The sequence below is a fragment of the Mus caroli genome, unplaced genomic scaffold (genome assembly GCF_978045245.1).
Source record: "Mus caroli unplaced genomic scaffold, Mus_caroli_1 scaffold_5, whole genome shotgun sequence".
Classification (NCBI taxonomy): domain Eukaryota; kingdom Metazoa; phylum Chordata; class Mammalia; order Rodentia; family Muridae; genus Mus; species Mus caroli.
In genome coordinates this window covers 133709392-133720604 of record NW_028227260.1, presented here as the reverse complement: position 1 = coordinate 133720604, position 11213 = coordinate 133709392, and the positions used below count along the sequence as shown (strand labels likewise).

The 11213-nt window shown below is 38.9% G+C and overlaps 1 pseudogene; it reads right to left on the bottom strand.

Moving 5' to 3' along the window:
* Nucleotides 1-7587: 7587 nt before the first annotated feature.
* On the bottom strand, nt 7588-7950 carry LOC110289123 (multifunctional methyltransferase subunit TRM112-like protein pseudogene; annotated as a pseudogene).
* Nucleotides 7951-11213: the final 3263 nt, after the last annotated feature.

Here is an 11213-nt window from a genome sequence, read left to right as displayed (position 1 = left end):
TTCTCAAAAGAGGAATCTTGAATGGCTGAGAAACACTTAAAGCTTGTTGAAATTCCTTAGTCATTAGGGAAATGCAAATCTAAACAACACTGAGATGTTACTCCTGTCAGAATGACTAAGATAACAGTGATAGCACATGCTGGCGAGGATGTGGAACAAGGGGAACACTCCTCCATCCATTGCTGGTGAGATTGCAAACTTGTACAATTGTGTAAATCAATTTGGCAGTTTCTCAGAAAATTGGGAATAATTCTACCTCAAGACCCAACTATACCACTCCTGGGCATATACCCAAAAGATGGACCACTAAAACACAAGGACACTTGCTCAACTATGTTTATAGCAGCTTTATTTTATAGGCAGGAACTGGAATCAACCCACATGCCCTTCAACTGAGGAATAAAAAAAATGTGGTACATCTACACAAAGAAATTCTATTTGTGATTAACAAGAATATCATGAACTTTGTAGGCAAATGGATGGAACTTGAGACTACCATGCTAAGTGAGTTAACCAAAACCCAAAATGTACATGCACAATATGTACTCAAAGTGGATATTAGCCATAAAATACAGGATAAGCATGCTACACTCCACAGATACAAAGAAAATAAACAAGAAGGAAATCCTAAAATAGGATGCTCAAATCTCACTTGGGGGGATAAAATAGTTGGAGGAGGCAGATGGAGGGAGGACAGGAACTAGTGGCAGAGGGGATTGGAAGGAGTATGGGGTCAGGCAAGGGATTCAGGATCAAGTGAGGGAAGAGACAGTTTAGATGTCTAGATGGCCATGAGAGTGAAGGGAAATCTCAAACTGATAGGGTTGAAGGTATCTCAAGACTTGCCAAAGACCTGAGATAAGGGAGGCTTCCAAGAATCAATGGGGTGACCTTAGCTGAGAATCACAGAATTGGGGATATTGAACATGTAGTTAAGCAGGAACCCCAGTGAAGTGATAGGGACACTAATGCACCCTTAAAACTTTCAACCCCAAATTTATAATTCCTATAAAAATGAAGGCACAGGGGATGGAGCAGAGACTGAGGGGATGGCCAACCAATAATCAGGCCAACTAGAGTCCTATCCCATGGGAAGTGCCAATTCCAGACACTATTAATGATATTCTGTTATGTTTGCAGACAGGAGCCTAGCATAGATGTCCTCTGAGAAGATCCACCCAGCAGTTGACTCAGTCAGATACAGAGACACAGGACAAAATTTTGGAAGGTGTGCTTAGAGATCATTATGGAAGAGTTGGGGGAAGGATTGAGGGCTCCAAAGGAGATGGTAACTCCACAGGAAAACCAACAGAGTCAAATATCTTGAACCCTTGGGGCTCTGATTCACCTAACAAAGAAGATACACAGGCTGGACCTTGACCCCCCCCCTTATGTAGAAGATGTAGCTCATTCTTCATGGGGGTCCTGAACTGGATCAGGTGCTATCCTTAAAGCTGTTAGCTGTCTGTGGAATACATTCCCCTAATGTGGCTATCTTGTCTGATCACAGTGGCAGAAGAAGTGCCTAGCCTTGCAGAGATTTGATGTGCCAGGGTGGGAGGACACCAAGTGGGGAAGCTTTACTCTCCCAAATATGAGAGATGGTGATGAGGGATGGAGAAGGAACTGTGTGAGTGGTGACTGGGAATGGGGACAGCAATCAGGATGTAACATGATTGTTTTTTTTTTTTTTAAAAAAGGAAAATCAAGAACAGAATAAAAAATAATGCATGCTTCAATTTAAAATTGGTGGGTGTTGATGTTGACATTTCCTAGCAAAAGACTAGCATCAACTATTTTTTCATATAGTTAGAAAACTCAAGATCTAGTGCTCTTTAGAAAGTGAGGTCTAAAATGTCTGATACAGAACACATGTCTATAAGTGCAAGTGGATACTTTAGGGAAGAGTAACTCTAAGGAAGATGATGCCACAAGTTTCTCAATATTTTGATGTTCTGTAAACCAGAGAGAGGGTAAAGAGCTGCAATTGTAGGATTCATCCACATGATTCTGCATTATATCGCCTAAGTTTTACTGTGTATAAGGAAAATTTCTACCTCTAGAAGTGGATTTGTATGTCATTTCCCAAGCAACTTTATTGTTGATGGATCTTTTCTTTCTATTATTACTTTTAGGGGTAAATTTACTCTATGCCTGCTCCAGTGTGTGTGCGTGTGTGTGTGTGTGTGTGTGTGTGTGTGTGTGTGTGTGTGTGTGTGTGATTTGTTTCTAGTGCCATTGTCTATATTATCTTCTTGGACATATCTAAGAGACTTAAACAGTATGTGATCTAGATTCCTTTGCCTAGTTTAAATGGGGTCCAAGAACAATGATAACGTTCCAGGTTTTTATCATTCTATGACTTTAAGAAGTGTCGCTTTGCCCAGAAAGAATATCAGTAGGCCAAATATATTCCAATCAGGTCAAGATTATTGAGGTTACATACTGGAGTACATAATGATATGTGGATGATTATGAGTCAGCTGAAAAGCCCAACCTAACCTAGGTAATGAATGTGTCATGAAATGTGTATCCCTGTAAATTTAAGTCCAACTTTCAAGTATCCCTGCCACAGAATTATGCTTACAGTTTTTTATATTTCCTTTCCAAATGGCTTTGTGGAAATTAAAACTTTCTGAGATTACTTGGCCCAGTATTAAAACTTGGTGCCATCCTTACGGTGGCTAAGTACACCTGTGAGGGATTTATTTTCTTAATAAATTATTTGAACGTGGAATGGCCAACTTTAATCTGGATCTTATGAGGTGGGAAGACCCATCCTTAATCTGTAATACACCTTCTGTTGTCATCTCTATAAATGATATGAAAGAAGGAAGCTTGCTCCCTTCTTGATGCTTGTCCTCTCTCTTGCTGAAGAATCTATTCCTTCACTGGTATTAGAGCCCACTTCTTTAGGATTCTTATATATACTCAATACCAGATGAGACATTAAGCTTCAAGAACTGAACAACTACTGAATTCTTGGATCATCCATTGTTGGATTAGCTAGATTTTAGCCTATAATCCATTCTAATAAATTATATATATATATATATATATATATATATATGTATATATATAATATGCATTTATATATAACATAATATACATTTATATATATGCATATATGTACATGCATGTATATATATATACATGTATTTTTACACACACATAGATAGATAGATAGATAGATAGATAGATAGATAGATAGATAGATAAATAGATAGATAGATAGATAGTGTGAATGAGAGAGAAGGAGATTGATTTTAGGTCCTTCTTAAGATACTGAAAATAGCACTGTTGTAGTGATTCTGTCTTCTACTATCCATGATGATTCTGAAGATGCATTTACATGGCCTCTTTGGGTCAGCAGTCTTTGGATAATTAAAACTCAATGGTATATGAAATGCCCTCATTCAAATATGAACAGTTAAAAATAAAGCATGCTAGGATCAGGCACAAATAATGCCCAATTCTTTTTAATTGAATGGGAACATATTTGCCATATAATTGCCCCTAAACCAATTCCAATGGAAACCAAAGTATTGTTTTAAGATAATTTTTAAGTGAACATTTATCACATTGTTGATATTATTTAAAAAATCTCCCTTACCATTGTTTTCTGTGGAATACAAATATCAAGTCCTAGACAGATAAAGCATTTGACTTTATTAATGTCACAGCTAAGTAGGAATTAAATTATTTAAGTGAACAGGTCATCACATTCTGTTAACCAGTGTCTTTTAATATAAGGCCAGAAATGTTAATGTTCAGGGATATATAATACACACACACACATATCAGAGAGAGAGAGAGAGAGAGAGAGAGAGAGAGAGAGAGAGAGAGAGAGAGAGAGTTTAATTTTCCTTAAAGAGATTGTTTGAACTAGCTCTTTGAAGATCCAATCTTTGCAAGATCCAATCTCCAGACATTACTAAGCACATACACATAGTGATTCATAATCTTCTGTTTTTACCCATTGGAACATGGAAGCTCTGTTAACTCTTGTCCTTATTTATATTTTTAAGAACCATATGATAGTGTGTCATATATATATTCTATAATAATCCCAAATCTTGGCAATTGTAGTTGCAGTAAGACTACTCATCCACTCCTATTGATAGACAAGGCCTGGCAGAATTGCACCCCATTTGCTATGGAAATAGAGCTCAGTGGGAGGCAGGCTTGGTGAACAAATCTTAAGAAAAATGCACCCTCACTAACCATACTCTCTTCATTATATTACAAGTACAGCTTTACTTTTTTCTCTTTAATCTTTTTACAGTTTCTACATCTTCCAGGCCTAGTGGACACAGTGCTCTTTTAGTCAAATTACAGTTTTGCATAACTTAGCATTTCCCAAGGAGGTTTCTTGGTAAGCCCTTTAGAGCATCAGTTTCTTGCTTTCAGCTGTCGCTTCATCATGAGGAATAAACTATAAACACAGTACATAGCCACAGTTTCTGTCATCGATGAGGAGTTGGTCAGTGAAACTGCAGATTCTGAGCCTCTGAACTTAGTAATGGTTTACAGAACTCGCTGTGAGCTAAATGAGGGACTAAAAGACAACTTTGTCAGGCGCTCAGGTCTGCTTGTGCACACTGTCACTGGATAATAATATGGGTAAATTAGAACTGGCACTTTAGAGCAGAGTCATTTGTCCCTGGTCAATATGGAAAGTTTTATACATTTCTTGAATGTCATCTACGGAAATATAATAAATTTTAAATTTAAATTATTTAAGAATAACAACAAGAACAACAACAACAGTACTAATAATACTACTAATAATACAGTGACACTAATGAGCCAGCAGTAAAAGGGCTTTATCTCCTAATGACAGAAATTGAATCAGGCATTGCATACACACCCATAATTTTAATTATGAGAATCTTGCTTAGTTTGTGTATATATTAGTGGATTCTCGCATGATTGTTTTTCCCCTCTTAAATTCTGAGCATGTGAAGAAAACTGGTGTTTCACTTACTTATACTATTAGGCAGATTGCAAAATAAGCTTGTTTATCGTTTCCCATTTCTGAAACGTGCCTGATCATTCATCATGTCAAAACTCACATAGCCTATGAATGTGGTCTTGCAGCAAACCAGCATGAGAATAGAAAATGTAGCAACCAAAGTTTCAATGAGACATTGATGTAGTTTATCATCCTGTCATTTCCATAGGGGGAAGTGGTTAAAACTCTCACCCCAAGGCCTTCTAAGCACAGATGTATTGAACTCAAAGAGACTGTAGCAGCATCTACATCCACAGTGCCTGCAAGGTCTAAGACAGAAAGAGCCCCAGCAATGAGAGGGAAGTGGATACACGCCCCTATCTTTAACCCAGAAGTTATTTCCAGTTTGTAGCTTGGAAAGGAAAAATTCATTTTTCCACTAGGTTATCACTGGGTATGCAAACAATGCTTAAATCTAAGCCACTAGCTCAGCATTACATGGTTAATGCAAAACAAACTGAATGACAGTCTTGGAGGATATTTGTGTAATAAGGTATTGGCAGGGTTCTTTAAAGAAAAAGAAAACCTTAAGGGCCCTTTGTTTATATATTATGGTTTCCAGTTTTGTATTTTTATGGGATTTCTGAGTGTGTGTGAACATGTATGTCTCTGTGTCTACATGTATATTTCTTGCGCTTTTTTTGACTCTTTTTATTCTGTTTGTTTGCTCTACTCTGGTTCATTTGTTTTTATTGTATCTTTATCATCATTAGTAGTAGTATCATAATTTGTATCATTATTATTTAGATGCCTGTTTGTATTTTAATAAAGGGAAAAAGAAAGGTGTGAATTTGGATGGGAAGAGAAGTGGAGAGAATATAGAAGGAGTTGGGGGGAACGTAATCAGAATGTATTGAATGAAAAGATGTATTTTCAATTAACAATATTTTCCCAAAAATGTAGATGTTCGTACAAAGGACTCATAAACTGATTTTTAAAAAAGAATCATATTGTATACAGAGGACAAATATGAAAGGTTTTCAAGCTGAGTTTCATTTTGCAAGTATGGTAAGGATTTTAGAGTTAGTAACCAAGAACACACAAAACAACACACAGCAGACAAAAGTACATAACACACTCAAATAGACAGGCAGGCATCAAATTAAGGAATGTAAGGACCTTTTTAATGGAGCATTATCCCCCCCCCCATTCTCCATGAGAACAAAACGAAATCTCTGTTGTCTCCAAAGACTTTGTGTAGGAATTCATCAAGCATCCTTTCTTTTCTATTTGAATATAGCTCAGTCAAATCTCCCAAGATTCCAGGGCAGGAAAAAATACTTCCTCATCCACTTGGGTGGGTGTGTTTCCAGATAGTGTTACAGATGATCACATGCTTACATAACTAAAATAGAGCACATCTATTCTAGTACAGTCCCAGAAGGCAGAAAGTGTAAAATACAAGGGGATGGCTAGTTTTACTAGTGCCTGGCACCATGGTTGGAAACCTGTAGGTTGTGAGTCTTAGACATAAGACTATCTGTATATCAGATATTTATATTATGATTCATAACAGTAGGAAATTACAGTTATGAAGTAGCAAAAAAATAATCTTATGACTGAGGCTCACCAGAGCATAAGGAAGTATATATATGAAGGACTTGCAGCATTAGGAAGGTGGAGAAACACTCTCTAGAAGCTTGAAAACAAAAAGCATGGTGTGCCTCCCAGCCTGGCCTGACATCAGTCTAACATCTGCTTCTGACACACATCTTCTTGTTTCCTTTTATTTCTTGTGATCATATGGGGATAAACTAGATAGTATAGTCAAAGGCCCTATCTGAGGACATGTTCAGAACCGGTTTTGTGAAACAATGTGCTGTAGTATCATTAGGAGAGGGCTGTCTTTGGGACCAGTGCTCTTCTGTATGCCTGTGTGTGCTTTGCTTTCTTTTTCATTTTTATTTGTTTGTTTGTTTGTTTGTTTTGTTTTGTTTTGTTTCATGGCAGGGTTTCTCTGTGTAGCCCTGCCTGTCCTGGAACTTATTATGTAAACCAGGCTGGCTTTGAACTCAGAAATTCCCCTGCCTCTACCTCCCAAGTGCAGGGATTAAAGGTGTGTGCCACCATGCCTGGCTTCTCTGATTGTTTATTCTGCTATTAACTTATTGTTTCCCAGTTGGTTTATTTTATTTTATTTTATTTTATTACATATTTTCTTTATTTACATTTCAAATGTAATCTCCTTTCCTGGTTTCCCCTCCGAAACCCCCTATCCCATCCCTCCTCCCTCTACTCACCAACCTACCCACTCCTGCTTCCTTGTCCTGGCATTCCCTTACACTTGGGCATTCAGCCTTCTCAGGACCAGGAACCTCTCCTCTCACTGGTGTTTAACTATGCCATCCTCTGCTACATATGCGGGTGGAGACATGGGCCCCTCCCTGTGTACACTTTGGTTGGTCTTTCTTTAAATTGAATATTTTCTTTATTTACATTTCATATGTTGTCCATTTTCACAGTTTCCCACCCTCCCAGAAACCCCCTATCCCATGCCTTCTCACCCTGCTTCCATGAGGGTGTTCTTTGAACTTCCCACCTACTCTGATCTCCCAGTGTGGGGGCTAGTAAGGTTACATCTCAGTCTCCTCATCATTTAACAGCATATTGGGGATCCAATGATGGGGAAAAGATGATCAGATTCTGGGCACTGCAGGGTACTCTGCAGTATATCAATCTCAAGCCACACATGGGTGCATCTTCCTCAAAAACATCTCATCCTGTTCATAGCTGTCAGTGGGCTCTTTGTGTACCTCAGCCAAGATTAAGGTGTCTGCTGACTGCACAAGCAGTGTCCACTTCACTTTGGGGATCATCTGTGCCAGGAAGTCAGGGTTGAACTCCACAGAGTTAATGTGGATTTCAGTGGCCTGCAGGCTCAGCCAGAAGACAGGCATGCTCATAACCTGCATATGTGAGCTTAGGAGATTGTTGATAGAAGAATGAGAATTGATCCATTCTTATCTCCTTGTACAACGCTCAAGTCTAAGTGGATCAAAGACCTCCACATAAAACCGGAGACACTAAAATTAATAGAGGAGAAAGTGGGGGAAAGCCTCGAAGATATGGGCACAGGGGAAAAAATTCCTGAACAGAACAGCAATGGCTTGTGCTGTAAGATCAAGAATCAACAAATGGGACCTCATAAAATTGCAAAGATTCTGTAAGGCAAAAGATACTGTCAACAAGACAAAAAGGCCACCAACAGCTTGGGAAAGGAATTTTACCAATCCTAAATCTGGTAGGGGACTAATATCCAATATATGCAAAGAGCTCAAGAAGCTGAGTTCCAGAAATTCAAATAACCCTATTAAAAACTGGGGTACAGAGCTCAACAAAGATTTCTCAACTGAATAATACTGAAGAGCTGAGAAACACTTGAGAAAATGTCCAACATCCTTAATCATCAGGGAAGTGCAAATAAAAACAACCCTCAGATTCTACCTCACACCAGTCAGAATGACTAAGATAAAAAATTCAGATGACAGCAGATGCTGGTTAGGATGTGGAGAAAGATGAACACTCCTCCATTGCTGGTGGGATTACAAGCTTGTACAACCACTCTGGAGATCATTCTGGCATTTCCTCAGAAAATTGGACATAGTACTACCGGAATATCCAGCAATTCCTCTCCTGGGCATATACCCAGAAAATGTTCCAACTGGTAATAAGGAGACATGCGCTAGTATGTTCATAGCAGCCTTATTTATAATAGCCAGAAGCTGGAAAGAACCCAGATGTCCTGAACAGAGGAAAGGATACAGAAAATGTGGTATATTTACACAATGGAGTACTACTCAGCTATTAAAATAATGGATTTATGAAATTCTTAGACAGATAGATATATATGGAAGATATCATCCTGAGTGAGGTAACCCAATCACAAAAGAAGTCACTTGAAATGCACTCACTGATAAGTGTATATTAACCCAGAAACTTAGAATACCCAAGATACAATTTTCAAAACACAAGAAAATCAAGAAGAAGGAAAACCAATGCATGGATACTTCGCTCCTTCTTAGAATAGGGAACAAAATACCCATGGAAAGTGTTACAAAGACAAAGTTTGGAACTAAGATGAAAGGATGGACCATCCAGAGACTATCTGACCAGGGGTATCCAGCCCATAATCAGGCACCAAACCCAGATACTATTGTATATGCCAGCAAGATTTTGCTGAAAGGACCCTTATATAGCTATCTCTTGTGAGGATATGCCAGTGCCTGGTAAATACAGAAGTGGATGCTCACAGTCATCTATTGGATGTAACACAGGGCCCCGAACTGAGGAGCTAGAGAAAGTACCCATGGAGCTTAAGGGGTCTGCAACCCTATAAGTGGAACAACAATATGAACTAACCAATACCCCCAGAGCTCTTGTCTCTAGCTTTATATATAGCAGAAGATGGCCTAGTCGGCCATCATTGGGAAGAGAGGCCCCTTGGTCTAGAAAACTTTATATGCCCCAGTAACTGGGGAATGCCAGGGGCAAGAAGTGGGAGTGGATGGGTAGGGGAGCAGGGCGTGGCAGGGGGTTATTGGGGACTTTTGAGATAGCTTTTGAAATGTAAAGGAAGAAAATATTTAGTAAAAAATAAAAAAAAAAACCAACAAACAAAACAAACAAACAAACAAAAACAAGAGGAATACACCTCACAAGGAAGCTGGAAAAGGCATGAAATAGGACAGAAATAGTTATAGAGAAATATGCAAATTTTAAAAATATAGCCATGTGTGTGTGTGTGTGTGTGTATGTGTATGTGTGTGTGGGTGGGGGGAAGCCACATATGCCATTACAAGGTGATGCTGGGTACTGCTGGCCACCACCCATAAGTTTGTGTAAACAACCAATGTGCACATGTGCAGTAGAGTTTTTTGCCGAGTCACTGCCTGGCCTGAGGCATGTAAATGAGGTACTGAATGCATAACCAATAGGGTTTAGATATGTAAATGAGGTATGTAAATGAGTTACTGAGAGCATAACCAATCGGGTGAAGACATGTAAATGAGGTACTGAAAGCATAACCAATTGGGTGTGGACACGCCTCTCCTAGGCCTATATAAACAGTGCCAGTTCTGGGCTCTGAGTCTTTTCACCTCTGCAATCAAGCTCTCCCAATAAATGTGTGCAGAAGGATCCGTTTGTGGTGTCTGTTTTGCTGGCAAGTCAGGCGCTCACAAGTAGTGCTGAAACTCTGGACAAGACATCTTCAGGCATGAGCGAAGACCCCCTGTTACAGGGAGGATTCAGAACTGCATCACGGGGAAGGAGCGGTCAATGAAGTGTTCCTGCAAAAAAAGACTGTTGAGAAGGATTCAACTGCAAGGATTCAGAACTCTTCAGCTGGGGAACGGTGATACTGGTAAGTAAAAAGAAATTAATATAAGTCTCTGAGAGGTATGCTTTCTTTCGGAATAGATCCGGTAATTGTTGCTGGGGTTGTGTTGCTTGTTTTCTTTCTTGTCCTGATACTGGCCAGTCTATCCAGGACAAGAAATGTGAACCAGCTGTTAAGGAAGGGCAGCAACTTTTGCAGGAGCACCAGGAAAGCATGTCAGAAACAGAGAGGAATGAAAAAGAAGGTGCATGCAGAAAAATAAGTAAAGGAAGAGATATAAAAAGAGAAAAGGAAAAGAAACCAAAATATAGACAGATTCAAAAGATAATACAAAGAATGAAGATCAAAAAATTAAGTCAATTTACCCTCCTCTCAAGGACATTGACTAAAGAGGCAGCCTTCATCAAAGGCTTAAAGATAGCTCTCAGGGAAAGAGGAGTAACTATTAGAAGCAGCCACTGTGCAGAATTCTCAGAAGAAGGAGAAAAAAAATGAAAATAATCTATTTCAGAGCTCTCTTAGGGACAGAAGGAAAACGGGAAACGTACTGCTTCCTCTCTGGCTCCTATGGAGATAGTCTTAGCTCTGGTTAGGATATCTGTGTCCCTTTGAGACATCAAGTTCTATTCCCTATCTGTCTATTATCTGTTTTTGGTGCACCAAATTGTCCATATGTCTGTCAATTTATGTTTGTTTTTGAATGATTGTTGTTCTGTGTTTCATGTTGAAAAATATAAATGGTTTAAACTTTATCTGCTGGCTGTCCATCCTTTAACTTGTTTAAAAAGCAGTTTCAGTCTGCACAGCAGAAACTGATAAGTTAGCTGCACTGTGGCTGGGAATCAAGTACAGCTGAAAAAG